Raw genomic sequence first — 18,919 nt, forward strand, 5'->3', positions numbered from 1 at the left:
GGGGGTGGTACAGCTTGTACACTGTCCATAGAGTTTATGGCCCCAACCTCCAATGTGGTCCACGCTCCGTACCAGGGACCAACGCCTCCTACTGCCTGTTAATGCTGCCGCCTTCCCAGTACCCAACTCTAGATGCAAGATACTAATGTAGTCCACGATCCGTCGACTTTTTCTGTGGAGAGCCAAATCCCATTTTTGCTCACTACGCCCCAAGATGCACTGAACGCTCTTGCAGATAACACACTTGTGGCTGGGCAGGAAAAGATCTGAATGGCATGTTCTGCCAGCTCCGGCCACTGCTCAAGCTTGGATACCCACTAGCCCGGTGGTGCCTGGCTTTGCAGGTTGCATATGTCCCATGCAGAGCTCAGGTATTCCTGCACCATTGTTAGCCCTGCAGGTCATGCCGGCGCTGCTGCTCCTAATTGCAGGCACGGGCGCAGGGTCCTATCTTTCACGTAGAGTAACCACACTACCTGTGTTCCATGCCAGAGTTTCCTCCCTGCTGGATACTTTCTCTGGTGTTTGAGCTGGCGTGGGTGGGTCTCTCTAAATCTATGAGGTAACACATACACGCCCTCTGTTTCTACAGCCTGTGGCTGGATCTCTGCAGGTATTTAAAGGCACCTCCTTCTACAGGAAGTTGCCTGAGCAATCTCAAGGTTTTACCCTGTGTAATTCCAAGTGCAAAGGTGTTTCCTCTGTTTGCTTTACTGTGTACCGGACCTTGTTTATTTGCCCTTGGACTTTGCCTGTTTGCTGCCTGACCCTGACCTCGGATAACGTTTTTGGACCTTTGCCTGATTGCCGCTTGACCCTGACCTCGGATCTTGTTTCTGGACTTTGTCTGATTGCCATCATCACCCTTTTGGCCACGCAAGCCCCTCAGTGCTTGCACCAAGTACCCTGACCCTTCTGGTCAGCTGCCACTGACCTGGGGGTTGCTCTGGAGTGGCACCTGGCAGCTACGCTGCGGCCCAAGCCTATCCTCACCATCAGAGGCTCTAGTGAAGACCAGGTAGCGGCTTAGTTATGCCCCTCTGGAGCATACCCAGTCAGTGGCACAGTGGGTCCACTCCCGCGTGCATAACAACCATGACTGACTACAGCTGCTCGGTGTCATTGGTAATTGCTGCACCACTGGCAGCTTGCTTCTACTGAAAAAAAGACTGCATAGTTTGGTTTAGAGTCCCTCTGCCGCCCATGCCGACCTGTCCCGCTGCTTAAATCAGTTGTTTTGCTTACATGGCTGGTGGAACTGCCATGGGGATCCCTGCTGCTGCTGGCAGTCAGAAAGGCTGAGCACAAGTCCCTTACAAGCACTTCTTGGTAGTGCTTCATTTTAGGTCCCCTGTATTGGGGCAAGATGAGTTGTTGTATCTCAGGCTTGTAATGTGGGTCCAGTAAGGTAGCAATCCAGTAGTCGTCAGTCTTAGTTTTAATGTGTTCAATGTGTGTATCTTTGGCTTTGCACTCTTGCATGAAGCCTGTCATGTGGCTTAAACCACCCACAGCTGAGGTAATTCTGTACCTAGACTCCTGTGGGCCGAACAGCAGGACAGGGTCATCCTCCTCATCCTCCGCCTAATCTTGCCATCCACGGAACATGCCGCCTTGTGTGGATGGATGCCATGTACCCTCAACATCCTCCTCTGCCCCTTCCTCCCATTCTGCCATGCCTGCAATGTCCACCTCATGCTCTTCCACCTCCTCTTCTTGGATTTGTGGTGCACGTCTAGTAGGCACGCATGTCCGAGATGATGTTTGAAACGTCTCTTGATGCGGCGTCCGCTCTGTGTCGTGTCCAAGATCCACCATCATCTGTTCCAGCAGACATATGATGGGGATGGTGTCACTGACACAGGCCTGATCTCTGTTGATCATCCTGGTGGCCTCTTCAAAAGGTGACAATACAGTGCACAAGTCCTACATTTGCAGCCACTCCGCAGGGCTGAAGAAAGGTAGTGTAGGTATACGTCTCAAACGAACAGACTCTGCCACGTAATCCACCAAAGCTTTCTGTTAATCAGCCAACCGCTGCAGCATGTAAAAAGGTGGAATTCCAAAGTGTGGCCACATCACAAATTGACTGGTGCACTGGCAGGTTCAGATTTCACTGTGAATCCACCAATCTGGCACTGGCTGTGTACGACCGGCGGAAATGCGCTGACAACTTTCTTACCTTCAGCAACAGCGGCTGGAGGCCTGGGTAATTCCCAAGGAAGCGCTGTACTATAAGGTTCATGACGTGAGCCAGGCAAGGTACGTGTGTGACTTTCCAACAACGCAGGGCTGCCAACGGATTGGCCCCATTGTCACACATGACCTTGCCTGGCTGAAGTCTGTTGGGAGTTAGCCATATGTCCTACTGCTCCCACAAGGCACTTAGAATGGCTGCGCCCCTGTGGCAGAGGGAACACAGGCTTTGCAACCTCAGGACTGCGTGGCAACGTAGGAATTGTGCACCAAAATAGCAAACTGCATGATCTTGCTGGCGGTAAACAGATACTGCCGAATAGGAGGTGCTGGGTCTCCACTGCAAAGTGTCCCTGGAAGAATAGTTTAAGGCACAAGAGTCAAAGAAGGAGGTGGATGTTGAGGTTGAGGAGGAAATTGCATGGTGATGTGCTCTGGGCGGAGGTAGGTATGCAGGTCTTGCTGCACCTGCACCTTCCCCTGTTGCCACCAAAGTTACCCAGTAAGCTGTATAGGAAATGTATCTTCCCAGTCCATGCTTGCTCCAGCAACCAATGCAAAGCATGAACACATTTTTGTGCAAAATACTGTCGCTTAGGCAAACTGTACTGTGGGTTCCTGCAGAGAAATGCGTAACGGAACACATTGGGGTCCACCAGCTGGTAAGGGAGGAGCTCTGATGCTATCAGCTGTGCAATTGCTGCATTGATCAGCTTTGTTTTGGGGTCATTTGGGACATATTTCCTCTTGCGCTCTAGCATCTGGGGGATGGAAGGTTGGATGCTGCTAATGCTAACCACAGAAAGATTGGACGGTGCGGTAGAAGTTGTGGGGGATGACAATGATGTCTGGTCTTGACTGCTAGCAATGCGACAAACAGCAGCTGATCTGCGTTGGAGCTCCTGCTCACCGCTGGTGGAGTCTGAAAAAGGTAATGCTCGGCTACATGCCCCACTCATATTGATGGGAGCAGCACAGGTAACTTTGGTGGCAGAAGGAGAAAAGGCAGCGGAGGAAGATCGAGCAGTTTGAGCTTGCTTCTTGGGCGGAGGTGGTCGCACAGAGCTCTGTGCTTTCACCAGGTGTTCCCGCCAGGTTACCGGGTGGTGGCATTTTAAATGGGTGCTCATGCAACTTGTTGTTTTGGTTTTTGCCTCGTTTCAAGTGTTGAGCACACAGTTTGCAGATGACCAGTGTTGTCATCATCATCACTATGGACATTAAAAAATGCCCACACGGGCGAACATCCAACTGGGCGGAAAGGTGCTCTGGAGCTAGTGGTCATGGTGGCGGTCCGCGGTTGTTGAGGCATAGCTGTGGTGACAGGCAGCTTCCGACGATGGAAGACTATGACTACATTACTACCTACATTACCTTCTTCAGCCCTACGGAGTGGCTGCAAATTGAGGATCTGTGCACTGTATTGTTACTTTTTGAAGCGGCGACCAGGATGATCAGCAGGGATCAGGCCTGTGTCAGTGACACCATCCCCATCATATGCCTGCTGGAACAGATGATGGTGGATCTCAGACACGACACAGAGCGGAGGCTGCAGCAAGCGATCACGTTTCAAACATGCCTACTAGGCATAGTACTCCGCAAATCCAGGAAGAGGAGGAGGTGGAAGAGGATGAGGAGGACATTTCAGGCAGAGGAGGATATTTAGGGTACATGGCATCAATCCACCCAAACACAAGGCGGCATGTTCCGTGGATCGCAAGACCAGGCAGAGGAGGAGGATGACCCTGTGCTGCTGTTCGACCCACAGGAGTGTGAGTCCAGAATTACCTCAGCTGTGGGAACTTTTAGCCACATGACAGCTTCCATGCACGTGTGCATAGCCAAAGATCCACGCATACAACATATAAAAACAAAGACTGATGACTATTGGATTGCTACATTACTTGATCCACGTTGCAAGCCTGAGATACAACAACTCATCTTCCCCCAATACAGGGGACCTAAAATGCAGCACTTCCAAGAAGTGCTTGTAAGAGACTTGGTATCAGCCTTTCCGTCTGCCAGCAGCAGCAGGGATCCCTATGGCAGTTCCACCAGCCATGGGAGCCAAACAACTACCTTAAGCGGCATGGGTGGCAGCAGCAGTAGAGGTTGTCTAAGCCAAACTGTGCTTTTTTTCAGTGCTACTCAGTCATGGTGCAGGAATACCTGAGCTCTAATTTGGACATCTGCAACTTACAAAGCCAGGACCGACTGGGCTACTGTCTGAAGCAGTGGCTGGAGTTGGCAGAAAATGCCATTCAGATCCTTGCCTGACCAGCGGCAAGTGTGTTATCTGAAATAGCATTCAGTGCAGCTGGGGGCGTAGTGAGTGACAAGTGCATTTGCCTCTACGCAGAAAATGTCGACCCAATCACATTTATTAAAATAAATAAGGCTTGGATCGGCAATGACATGAACACCCCCTCTGTAGAGTGAACTGATTAGTCGGCAACTGCTGCACGGCCTGCTGACACCTTGATGGGAAGAGCACATTCACTGCCTTCTGCATCTCCTTCTACTCCTCCCCCTCGTGTCCCTCTACCTCTACTCTGTGTCTAAAGGCCTAATTTTTCTGGCTTTTTTGATAGATTGCAAGTGGTATCAAAATTAAATACCTGTATTTTTGTTAGAGAAATACAGAAATTTTTATTGCTTTTATGATAAATAGCAAGTGAGATCAGAATAAAATATCTGTATTTTTTTCAGAGAAATACAGAATTTTTTTTCTGGCTTTGCGGATATATAGCAAGTGCTATCACAGTTAAATATCTGTTTTTTTTGAAGAAATACAGAAATTTTTCTTTTTGGATAGATATCAAGATATCAAGTGGTATCATAATAAAATATCTGTATTTTTTAGAGATTTATGAGAGAAATACAGAATTTTTTTCTGGCTTTTGTGATTGATTGGAAGAGGTATCATAATGTATCTATAAAATTTTCTGTATTTATCGATAAAAAATACAGATATTCATTTATGATAGTACTTGGTATCTATCCAAAAGCCCCTAAAAATGTCTGTATTTCTCTCCAAAAAATGCAGCTATTTAATTCTGATAGCACTTGGTATTTATCCAAAAGACCCTAAAAATTTCTGTATTTCTCTGCAAAAAATACAGATATTTAATTCTGACAGCACTTGCTATCTATCCAAAAGGCCAAAAAGAAACTGTATTTCTCTCCAAAAAATACAGATATTTAATTCTGATAGCATTTGGTATCTATCCTAAAACCCAGAAAAATTTCTGTATTTCTGTACAAAAAATACAGACAATTAATTCTGATAGCACTTGGTATCTATCCAAAAGGCCATAAAAATTTCTGTATTTCTCTCCAAAATATACAGATATTTAATTCTGATAGCACTTGGTATCTATCCTAAAACCCAGAAAAATTTCTGTATTTTTCTCCAAAAAATACAGATATTAAATTCTGATAGAACTTGGTTTCTATCAAAAAACCCAGAAAAATGTCTGTATTTCTTTCAAAAAAATACAGATATTTAATTCTAATAGTACTTGGTATCAATCCAAAAGGCCATAAAAATTTCTCTCCAAAAAATACAGATATTTCATTCTGATTCCATTTTGCTATATATCCCCCATGCCATTAAAATTTTTGTATTTCTCTCCAAAAAATACAGATGTTTAATTCTGATAGCACTTGTTATCTATCCTAAAACAAAATTTTCTGTATTTCTTTAAAAAAATACAGATATTTACCTTGCTAGAACACTTGCTATAAATCCACAAATCCAGAAGAATGTCTGCATTTCCCCACTGATTATGCCAAGCCCATTCCCCTTTAAGTGGTTTCACTAGATAGTTGGGAAGGACAGTGTGAATCTCGTTCATCCATTTATGTCTCCTATAGTTACAGTTTCCACACTGTCAATAGAGGTGATGGCCTCAACCTCTAATGCTGTCCTTGCTCCTTCTCAGGGCCCACCGCCTCAACTCTAGTTGCCAGTTACTAATGCCGTCCACACTTTGTCTCAGGGCCCACCGCCTCCTCCTACTGCTGTTACTGCTGCTGCCTGCCAAGTACCCAACTCTAAATGCCAGTTACTAATGCCTTCCACACTACGTCTCAGGGCTTAACGCATCCTACTCATGCTGTTACTGCTGCTGCCTGCCCAGTACCCAACTAAAGATGCCAGGAACTAATGCCCTCCACACTTCTTCTTAGAGCCCACCGCCTGCTCCTACTGCTGTTACTTCTGCTGTCTGCCCAGTACCAAACTCTGGAAACCAGTTACTAATGCAATCCACACTACATTCCAGGGCCTAACTCCTCCTACTAATGCTGGTACTGCTGCTGCCAGCCCAGTACCCAACTCTAGATGCCAGTTAATAATGCTGTGCACACTCCATCTCAGGGCCCACCGCCTTCAACTCATGCTGTTAATGCTGCTGCCTGCCCAGTACCACACTCTAGATGCAAGATACTAATGCTATACAGACTACGTCCCAGGGCCTAACTCCTCCTACTCATGATGCTACTGCGGCTGCCTGCCCAGTAGCTAATTCGAGATGCCAGTTACTAATGTCGTCCACACTCCGTCTCAGGGCCTAATGCCTCCTCCTTATATTGTTACTGCTGCTGCCTGTAAGGACCCAACTCTAGATGCAAAGTTACTAATGTCGTACACCTTTTGTCTCAGTACCCAACTCTAGATGGCGGTTACTAGAGTTGTCTACACTCCGTCTCAGGGCCCACCGCCTACTACTTATGCTGTTACTCCTGCTGCCTGCCCAGTAACCAATTCTAGTTGCCAGGTACTAATGTCGTCCGCAGCCCTTCCCAGGGTTTACCGCCTGCTACTCATGCTGTTAATGCCTCTGCCTGCCCAGTACCCAACTGAAGATGCCAGTTAATAATGCCATCCACACTATGGCCAAAATTCATCAATAAAATCTGCGCTCGCTGGTCGCGTGTACTTTCGCGCTTCCAGCGAGCCGGTTTTCTGCGGTCTGGAGTCAAGTGCGCTCGTACACTCGCCTCCTCACTGCCAGCCGGATTCCTGCCTTGAGCAATAGGGGTCGCGAATCTGCCAATTAAGGCAGTGACTTTTAATGCAAGCTCGCCAGTGTAAAGCTGCCGGAGATGCGCGGCTCCGGCCGCGAGCTTATTCAGTTGCTGAATTGCGCAACGGCGTACGATTTCAGATCGCGAATACGAATGTGCGAGCGAGCGTCCGATTCTGCTTGATGAATTTGGGCCTATGTCTCAGGGCCTAACTCCTCCTACTCATGCTGTTACTGCTGCTGCCTGCCCAGTACCCAACTCTAGATGCAAGTTACTAATGTCATACACACTCCGTCTCAGGGCCTAGTGCCACCTTTTTTTGCTGTTTCTGCTGCTGCCTGCCCAGTACCCAACTCTAGATGCCAGTTACTAATATCGTCCACACTCAGTCTCAGGGCCTAATGCCTCCTTCTCATGCTGTTACTGCTGCTGCCTGCCCAATACCCAAATCTAGATGCAAGTTGCTAATGCCATTCACACTACGTCTCAAGGCCCAACTCCTCTTACTCATGCTGCTACTGCTGCTGCCTGCCCAGTAGCTATTTCTAGATGCAAGTTTCTAAAGTTGTCCACCTTTCGTCTCAGGGCCTACCGCCTCTTTCTTATGCTGTGACTGCTGCAGCCTGCCCAGTACCCAACTCTAGATGCCAATTACTAGATTTGTCCACACTCCGTCACAGGGCCCACTGCCTGCTACTCATGCTGTTACTGCTGCTGCCTGCCCAGTACCCAATTCTAGATGCCAGTTACTAATGTCCTCCACACTATGTCTCAGGGCCCTCTGCCTGCTACTCATACTGTTACTGCTGCAGCCTGCCCATTACCTAACTCTAGATGCAAGTTTCTAATGTTGTCCACACTCCGTCTCACGGCTCACTGCCTGCTACTCATGCTGTTAATGCTGCTGCCTGCCCAATATCCAACTGAAGAAGCCAGTTACTAATGCCATCCACACAATGTCTCAGAGCCTAACTCCTCCTACTCATATTGTTAGTGCTGCTGCCTGCCCAGTACCCAACTCTAGATGCCAGTTACTAATGTCATCCACACTCTGTCTCAGGGCCTAACGCCTCCTCCTTATGCTGTTACTGCTGCAGCCTGCCCAGTACCCAATTCAAGATGCCAGTTACTAATGTCTTCCACACTCAGTCCTAGGCCCTAACTTCTCCTCCTCATATTGGTACTGCTGCTGCCTGCCCAGTACCCAACTCTAGATGCAAGTTACTCTTGTCGTACACCTTTTGTCTCAGAGCCTAATGCCTCCTTTTTATGCTGTTACTTCTGCTGCCTGCCCAGTACCTAACTCTAGATGGCGGTTACTAGAGTTGTCTACACTCCGTCTCAGGGCCCACCGCCTCCTACTCATGCTGTTACTCCTGCTGCCTGCCCAGTACCCAATTCTAGATGCTAGGTACAAATGTCGTCCACACCCCGTCTCAGGGTTTACCGCCTGCCACTCATGCTGTTACTGCTGCTGTCTGCCCAGTACCCAACTCTGGATGCCAGTTACTAATGCCATTCAAACTATGTCTGGGGGCCTAACTCCTTCTACTCATGCTGTTACTGCTGCTGCCTGCCCAGTACTCAAATCTAGATGACAATTACTAATGTCATCCACACTCGGTCTCAGGGCCAAACGCTTCTTTTTTTATGCTGTTTCTGCTGATGCCTTCCCAGTACCCAACTCTAGATGCCAGTTACTAATATTGTGCACACTCAGTCTCAGGGCTTAATGCCTCCTTCTCATGCTGTTACTGCTGCTGCCTGCCCAGTACCCAAATCTAGATGCAAGTTACTAATGCTATCCACACTACGTCTCAGGGCCTAACTCCTCTTACTCATGCTGTTACTGCTGCTGCCTGCCCAGTAGCTAATTCTAGATGCCAGTTACTAATGTCGTCCACACTCCGTCTCAGGGCCTAATTCCTCCTCCTTATGTTGTTACTGCTGCTGCCTGCCCAATACCAAACTCTAGATGCAAGTTACTAAAGTCATCCACCATCCATCTCAGGGCCTACCGCCGCTTTCTTTTTTTTTTTTTCAAACTGTGTTTATTAAAGTTTTGCATATACATATACAGAAAAACAAACAAAACAAAATAACCCAGTGGAACAAAGAACAAAATATAGAACACAAAAACACAAAAATGAAACACTCAATAATCCAGTAATATTTGGCAGCAATGTTGGAAGAATTGAATAACCACATAATCATCCAGCTATATTTGTTAAATACCATGTGGAGTATCTGAACAATTCAAGTATAGATGCACGTTCAAAATCAGTAAAAGCGTAAACTAAAAACTTGTACCATTTCGTCCAGAACCGAGTAATAGAGTCATCACCTTGTAGTTGTGCGTCCAGCATTTCCGTGTGGAATAAAGATGTTAGAGAGGCAACAACTTGTTCCAGTCCAGGGGGTTGTGTTTGTATCCAATTTTTCATGATTGTGCGTCTAGCTGCTAAAAGACAAATATTTGTCCAAGAGCGCATAGAGCGGGGCATACCCTCCCCCTCCACGCCCTCCCAGGAGCCAAACACCAGCAAAACAGGATTAGATGGTATGTCCTGTGACAGTATGTACAAACTTAAGAATCTGAGACCAAAACAAAGTAATTTTGGGGCAAAACCACAACCGGTGTGACAAAGAGGCACTTTAACAATCACATTTAGGGCATTGAAAATGCCAAGACCTTGGTTGCGAAACCGAGGTAGATGGTCGGAAAACTTTATAAGCTCTATGGAGCAGCATGAACTGCGATTCCCTCCAAATTTCGTTAACCATACTCTGCCTCCCCGTTTGATATCCTTGTATTATACAGGTCACCAAGTCAGGGTCCTGGAAATCCTTTTGCCAACCTCTTACATTGGAGGATGATAAAGGTTTGGTAAAAATAGGCCGAAGGGTGGCATAAATATTTGATATATTGGGTGGGGATAGTTTCAGGAGTTTATCGACATCATTTAGTTGATCACATCATTGTTGACCCCTCCATATTGAAGAGTCCCCCAAAACCCTGTAGACTCTTTTGTTTCCACACCCTGAACGCTGCTTGTGCCTGTGCCTGAGGGAACATAGGATTATCACAAATTGGCAAATACCGGGATAAACATATTGGTTGCCTAAACCGTTGCCTAAGGACCTTCCAGGTGACTACCGTGTCTCCAATAAGAATATTATGCCGTAAAAAGATAGGAAGGGAGGAAAAGGTACAGTGCAGCAGTGCACATAGGTTCCAAGGAGAAGACATTGCGCTCTCTAATTGTACATTGGAGTAGTAGGACGTAGTGCCCAACTAATCAATAACACGTCTGGCTAGTGCGGCTAAATTGTAGAGTCTGATATTCGGGAAACCCACTTCTCCTTCTGTTTTTGGCAGATATAGTTTTGCCAGGGAAATTCTGGGGCGTTTACCCGACCATAGGAATGTTACGAATGCCTTATTAAGGGCATTAAAATCATTGTGCATCAATATTAAGGGGCAGAGTTTGCATTGGATAAAGCAGTTTTGAAAATGACATCATCTTGATGAGGTGGCACCGGCCCAAGAAAGATAAGGGCAGATGTTCCCACATCTTTAATTCTTTCTGTATTTTTACAAACAGCGGTGGGTAGTTTAGCGCATAAAGCGACGAAGGCGCACGGCCTATATGTAGGCCTAAATAGGTGATGGATTGTGTTGCCACTTTAAAAGGCACATTTGTCCGCCATTTGTTTGTCACAGCCATGTCATGTGCAAGAGACAAAATTTCACTTTTACCAAAGTTTATCTTTAGCCCTGCAAATCTCTCAAAAGTCTGAAAAATCTTTTGTATAGTATTGCAATCAAGGTGAGGTTTGGACGTGAAAAGCAGAATATCGTCTGCAAAAAAAGCAGTGCGCAATTCACTTGTATGAACTGGGATTCTATGTAACAGAGGGGTGGAATCCAAATACCTAACTAATAGTTCCAATGTCAGGTTAAATAACAAAGGAGATAATGGACAGCCCTGTCTAGTCCCTCTATGGAGGTCAATAGGGTTTGACAAAAATCCCGGAGTGTGGATGCGTGCTATAGGAGACGCGTACATGGCTACAAGCAGATTGAAAAAGGACCCACTGACGCCTACCTGTTTCAGAACCATAAATAACCATGGAATGTTCACCGTGTCAAACGCCTTATGGGCGTCTATGGCAACAATGGCCAAGTCCAGAGTGGGTTGTCTCTTAGCAACCTCCAGTGCAACCAGCATTTTTCTGATATTGGTCACTGCCACCCTACCCTGTACAAAGCCCACCTGAGAGGGAGAAATCAGAGATGGCATTAATCTGGCCAACCTATTTGCCATAATCTTGGACAACATTTTCGTATATATAATGATCAGGGAGATCGTGCGATAGGAGTCTGGGTCACACAGGTTTTTATCTTTTTTTAGAAGCAGTTTTATATAGGCTTCCCGGCCTGAGCCAAAGTATATACCCAGTTCCCAGATTTTTGAGTAAAGTGCATGAAGATCATCTACAACCTCCTCTCGGAGCATTTTAAAAAATTCTGTGGTAAACCCATCTGGGCCTGGAGTTTTGCCATTCTTCAGGGAGGCAATGGCGGACGATATCTGTTCTGTAGTGATTGGGGCATTAAGAACTTCAATATCACTAGAGTGTAATTTAGGCAGGGGAGATTCGGACAAAAACGTCCGTCCAGCCTGCAAATCTGCTAACGGGGATGAGTATAGAGCTTGATAATATTGAGCAAGGTGATGGTTCACCTCTTTAGGAGAGGTAGCTATATCTCCGTCTCCTGTAATTAATTTAGGAATAAAAGTCGGTTTGTATCCTGTGCGTACCAGGTTTGCAAGCATTTTACCAGACTTATTGCCATATTTATGGTAGTCTAGGGATTTGTATTTGAATTTTAATTGTTCGTACTGGAGAAGCCAGGAATCGAATTTACGTTTGGATGTGTACCACTGTTCTTAGTGGTTTGGGCAGGATTCTCTGTCAGAGCCTCCTGCTCTAATCTGAGTTCCTGTTGTGCTTGCAAGAAATGGGACATCGTAGATTTTTTCTTTTTTGCAATGTAGGAGATTATTCTACCCCTTAAGTAAGCTTTGCCTGCCTCCCAAAAAAGTATGGGGTCTTCCCTATGAGCAGCGTTGTGTTGAACATATTCGAGCCACGCCGAGCGTACCTCGCCCTGGAATTCTGGATCTTTGGCCATATAAGATGGGAACCTTCATGGCACATAATCCCCTTTGGGGTATTGATCACGAATCACAAGAGAAATAGGGGAATGGTCCGAGATCACCATAGGGTGAATCTCAGGAGACTCAGCCCTGTATAAAATAGCATCAGTACAAAACAAATAGTCCAGGCGGGCTTGAGATATATGTGCTTGAGAAATAAAAGTATACTGCTTTTCTAGGGGGTGAAATTGTCTCCAGACATCATTTGGGGACATAGCTGTGACAAAATCAGATAGCAGAGAATGTGACTGAAGCCTCTCAGTATCTACCGTGTGGCCCGAGCACCTATCCTCCGATGTCTTCATAACTGAATTAAAATCCCCCCCCCCCCCCACAATTTTAAAAGGTGCAGGGTCTTGTGCCACCCACCTTGTTAATTCCTGGAAAAAAGTGGCCGGAGGAGAGTTGGGGGCATATATGTTGTATATTGATAGCTCCTGATCGTGAATTTGTGCCAGGATTTTAATTATCCTACCTTCGGAGTCACCCTGCACTGTTTTGATCTTACCTTGAAAGGATTTCTGAGTTAGGATCAGTACCCCGGCTTTCCGGTCATTAGAAGGGGAACCATAGACTTCCCCAACCCAAAGCGTCCTCATTCTACAAAAATCAGCAGTCCCCAAATGCGTCTCCTGTAACAAGACGATATCAGGGCCAAGCCTTTTTAAATGGCGTAGCACAGACAAACGTTTGTTAGGGGAACGTAGTCCCTGGACGTTCCAGGAGATTACTCGCATACATTAGTAACACAGGGTATAACCATAGTTGAAGTACAAATCACATTTTGTAGCAATGATACAAACATTACAGTGGATGCGTAAAAAGTGTACCCCAGGTCGAGCTGCCACAAGTAGGTAAATAAAGACCGAGTAGTTGGGGGTGATGTTGGAGCGGTAAAACATCTAGAGCATTCTGCATCATAATGGACATGTGGCCGAGAATAGGGAGTGTTTCCAATAACAAAAAACACAAAGAAAAACAACAAATACTGGGGTAACGGTAAAAAAAACATAAAGCAAAAGACAAACATTTTGAAAAAGCGACTTTCCTTTTTTCCTCGCAGAGCAAGAAAATAATGACCAAGTCAGAAACATGCGTAAACGAATTACCATGTCAACAGGGTTGGGCTCACACCTCATGCAATGGGCATTTTGAAGGCAACCTTGCAAAAAAATGCAAGAATAGGAGCTACAACCATAAATGAAATTTTCCTTATGATCCCGCCTGGTGCTATGATTCGGATCTCAGCCGTTCACGAGCTTTTTTAGTCGAGGTTCCCGGTTTCCTAGGTTGCTTCGGAGAATACACCGGAATAGAAGATTTCGCTGCCGGGCGTAACGGTGGTGTGTGGCCTCCGTTAGATTCACTTGATTGAACTGAAACAGAATCTGATATTAAAGCTTGAACTATTTGCTCAGCCTCTTCAGCTGATGTAAAAGAATACTTGCGGCCTTGGTCATCAGAGAAGTGAAGAATCGCAGGATAAGCTAATGTAAACCGCATTTTATTTTGGTATAAAGTAGAACACACCTGATGGAAACTGCGTCGCTTACGTGAGACTTCAGCTGAATAATCTGCAAATATCAACAGGGGTGCCCCCTCTACATGCAGGTTGCGGTGATTGCGATATGCCTGGAGAATCTTGGTTCTGTCAGTGTAATGTGAATAGGCCACTATGACTGGCCGCGGTTTGGCTTTTTCTGTATGAGCAGGGCCCAATCTATGCGCGCGTTCCACTCTACAAGTATTCGAAAGGTTCAGCAATTGTGGGATCAGATTGGAACAGATATCCGTTAATCTGGCGGGTTTGATACTTTCCGGCAGGCCAACAATGCGCAAATGATTGCGTCTCGACCTATTTTCTAAGTCATCCACTTTGTCCTGCAAGGCTTGTGCTTTAGCCTCCAACAGGGATATCATGGCCCTGGAGGAGGTAACATCATCTTCCACTAGTGTAATGCCTTGCTCAGTGGCATCTAATCTTTTGGAATGTTCTCTCAAATCATTTCTCAAGGAGATAATACCTTTTTGCACTGCAGAATCAATTGCCTAATGTAATGTAGGCTTAAGAATTGCTGCCACTGCGTCTGCAATCTGATTAGGGTGATCACTAGCTGGCAATGCATCATGTTGTACCTGTGAAGAAGAAGCTGTACTGGAAGCACGTGGGGCTGCTGCAGCGGCGGCCATCTTGGATGGTGTGTGATTCGGCCTGTCTTTTTTCTTCATCTGGCTATGTGCAGCATCAGCGGAGGAGCGCTCCAGGAACCGTTCCAGCACCGGAGGAACAGAAGAAGGCAGATGAGTAGGCGTAGAGACGATTTTTTATCAAAGGAGCCCTGAGGCGAGCAGGAGCCGCTAGATCATGCTGGTGGCTCGCCGGGCGCCGGAACTGGAAGTCCCCCCTCTTTCTTATGCTGGTATATCTGCTGCCTGCCCAGTACCCAACTCTAGATGCCAGTTACTAGAGTTGTCCACACTCCGTCTCAGGGCCCACAGCCTGCTACTCATGCTGTTACTGCTGCTGCCTGCCCAGTACCAAACTCTAGATGCCAGATACTAATGTTATCCACACTCCGTTTAAGGGCTCACCGCCTGCTACTCATGTTGTTAATGCTGCTGTACCCAACTGAAGATGCCAGTTACTAATGCCATCCACACTATGTCTCAGACCCTAACTCCTCCTACTAATGCTGTTACTGCTGCTGCCTGCCCGGTACCCATCTCTAGATGCCAGTTACTAATGTCATCCACACTCCGTCTCAGAGCCTAACGCCTCGTCCTTATGCTGTTACTGCTGCAGCCTGCCCAGTACCCAACTCTAGATGCCAGTTAGTAATGTCGTCCACACTCAATCTCGGGCCCTAACGCCTCTTACTCATGCTGTTACTGCTGCTGCCTGCCCAGTGCCCAACTCTACATGCCAGTTAATAATGCTATTCACACTATGTCTCAGGGCCTAACTCCTCCTACTCATGCTGTTACTGCTGCTGCCTGCCCAGTACCTAACTCTAGATGCAAGTTACTAATGTCGTCCACACTCCGTGTCAGGGCCTAATGCCTCTGCCTTATGCTGTTACTGCTGCTGCCTGCCTAGTACCAAACTCTAGATGCCAGGTAATTTTGTTGTCCACCTTCCGTATCAGGGCCTGATGCCTCCTTCTTATGCTGTTGCTTTTGCTGCCTGCCCAGTACCCAACTCTTGATGCCAGTTCCTAGAGTTGTCCACACTCTGTCTCAGGGCCCACCGCCTGCTACTCATGCTTTTACTGCTGCAGCCTGCCCAGTACCCATTTCTAGATGCCAGTTACTAATGTCGTCCACACTCCGTCTCAGGGCCCACCACATGCTTTTACTGCTGCAGCCTGCCCAGTACCCATTTCTAGATGCCAGTTACTAATGTCGTCCACACTCCGTCTCAGGGCCCACCACCTGCTACTAATGATGTTTCTGCTGCTGCCTGCCCAGTACCCAAGTCTAGATGCCAGTTACTAATGTCATCCACACTCCGTCCCAGGGCCTAACACCTCCTACTCGTGCTGTTACTGCTGCTGCCTGCCCAGTAACCAAATCTAGATGTCATTTACTAATGTCGTCCACACTCCGTGTCAGGGCCTAATGCCTCCGCCTTATGCTGTTACTGCTGCTGCCTGCCCAGTACCAAAATCTAGATGCCAGTTACTAATGTCGTCCACACTCCCTCTCTGGGCCTAACGCCTCCTACTCGTGTTGTTACTGCTGCTGCTTGCCCTGTACCCAAATCTAGATGCAAGTTACTAATGCCATCCACACTACGTCTCAGGGCCTAACGCCTCCTCCTCATGCTGATACTGCTGCTGTCTGCCCAGTACCCAACTCTAGATGCCAGTTACTAATGTCGTCCACCTTCCGTCTTAGGACCTAATGCCTATTTCTTAGGCTGTTACTTCCGCTGTCTGCCCAGTACCCAACTCTAGATGCAAATTACTAATGCCATCCACACTATGTCTCAGAGCCTAACTCCTGCTATTCTTGTTGTTACTGCGGCTGCCTGCCCAGTACCCAACTCTAGATGCCAGTTACTAATGTAGTCCACACTCTGTCTCAAGGCCCACTGCCTGCTACTCATGCCGTTACTGCTGCTGCCTGCCCAGTACTCAACTCTAAATGCCAGTTACTAATGCCATTCACACTACGTCTCAGGGTCCACCGCCTACTCCTCATGCTGTTAGTGCTGCTGCCTGCCCTTTACCAAGCTGTAGATATAAGTTACCAATGCTGTCCATGCCGCATTTTACAAAGTTACAGCTAGCAGATAGGAAAAGGTAGTCCCCTACACAGCAATGTCTCTAGTAGCTACAGCTTCTACACTGTGCATGTAGGTGATGGCCTCAACCATAAATGCTGTCCTTGATCCGTCTTAGGGCTTATCTCCTCCTCCTCATGCTGGTACTGCTGCTGCCTGCCAAATACCCAGCTCTAGATGCCAGTTACTAATGCCATCCACACTACGTCTTGGGGCTTAACTCCTACTCATGCTTTTGATATAGGTGATGACCTCAACCATTATTGCTGTCCTTGCTCCGTCTCAGGGCCCACCACCTTCTTCTCCCAGTACCCAGCTCTTGATGCCAGTTAACAATGCCATCAACACTTCTCAGGGCCCTCCGCCTACTCCACCTGCTCTTACTGCTGCTGCCTGCCCACGGCCCAGTACCCAGCTCTAGATGCCAGACTAAACTCAAGCTCAACAGGTCTTTTTTTCCCAGATTTTTACGCCAAGCCCATTCCCTTTCATGTGGTTTCGCTAGATAGTAGGCCCTGAGACGGAGTGTGAAGGGCATTAGTAACTGGCATCTAGAGCTGAGTGTAGTGCATTTTTAATGACACCCCGTAGTGTGTAATGCAAGTGTGTAATCTGAAATTTGTTATTGAATGTAGAAAGCCATGTCTTCTTATTGGACTGAATTTCTGTTACCCCGGAACTGAGAAGTGGGACAGCAGACCCTCTGTATATGTTGGGGGGATGAGACGGGAGACACCATTATGTGTAAAGGGAACCGAGAGGTCATGGATGACCACATTGACCCATGAAGGTATTTAGCTCAGCAGATGTCCGGAGACTTCTCCACAACAAGTATGTGGCCGTCCTGGGAGACTCCATTCAACAATCCCTCTACCAAGATCTTGTGAAATTACTGCAGAATGATGAGTTTCTGACTGAAAACCAGCTCAAAAGGAAGGGCGAGATGTCATTTGCAAACGACAAGTTGGGGGATTGCTGGGTGAAATGCACAATGGCATAATTTACCGCCAAGTGCATCATTACATAACTGACCACCACCTTGTACGATTCTATTTCCTGACCCTTGTCTGTTCAGAGTACATAAAGAGCGTGCTAGCCAATTTCGAAGAGGGACCTCAGCCCGACGTTGTCATCATCAACGCGTGGATCTGGGATGGTATCAGGTATCATGAGCAATCACTGGAAATGTACAAAATCAACCTGGACCACCTGTTTTTTCGGCTCCCCTAGGTGCTGAGCCCCGAATGTTTGGTGATATGGAACATGGTCATGCCTGTTGGATTGAAAGCTGGTGAAGTGCTAGAGTATCCAATTCCTATTGTGCGAATCAGCTGGCTCATGGGAAGTATACCTGCTTCCTTATGATTCATATTGCTCAAGCCTGGGACGTGCAACAGAAACAGCAGGAAAAGGAGGCGGTGGGCTCTGAGAAGTGTGGACGGCTTTGGTACTGGCATCTAGAGATGGGTACTGGGCAGGCGGCAGCAGCAACAGCAGGAAGAGATGTTGGGCCCTGAGACGGAGAAAGGACGGCATTAGAGGTTGAGGCCATCACCTATATGGACAGTGTAGAAGCTGTAGCTATTGGAGACATTAATGAATGAACAAGATTCCAATCTGTCCCCACCTACTATCTAGCGAAACCACATAAAAGGGAACGGGCTTGGCGAAATCAGCTGGGAAAGAGGACCCTTTGAGCTTGAGTCTAGTCTGGCATCTAGAGCTAGGTACTGGGCAGGCGGCAGCAGTAAGAGCAGGAGGATTAACAATGCCGTCCACACTCCGTCTCAGAGCCTATCGCCTCCTCCTCATGCTGTTACTGCTGCTGCATGCCCAGTACCAAACTGAAGATGCCAGTTACTAATGCCATCCAAACTACGTCTCAGGGCCTATCGCCTCCTCCTCATGCGGTTACTGCTGCTGCCTGCCCAGTACCCAGCTCTAGATGCCAGTTACTAATGCTGTCCATGCCGCATTTTGAAAAGTTACAGCTAGCAGATAGGAAAAGGCAGTCCCCTACACAGCAATATCTCCAATAGCTACAGCTTCTACACTGTCCATATGGGTGATGGCCTCAACCTCTAATGCCGTCCTTGCTCCATCTCAGGACCCACTGCCTCCTCCTTATGCTGTTACTGCTGCTTTCTGTCCGATACCCAGCTCTAGATGCCAGTTATCAATG

This window comes from Pyxicephalus adspersus, chromosome Z (assembly GCF_032062135.1).
Source record: "Pyxicephalus adspersus chromosome Z, UCB_Pads_2.0, whole genome shotgun sequence".
Taxonomy (NCBI): domain Eukaryota; kingdom Metazoa; phylum Chordata; class Amphibia; order Anura; family Pyxicephalidae; genus Pyxicephalus; species Pyxicephalus adspersus.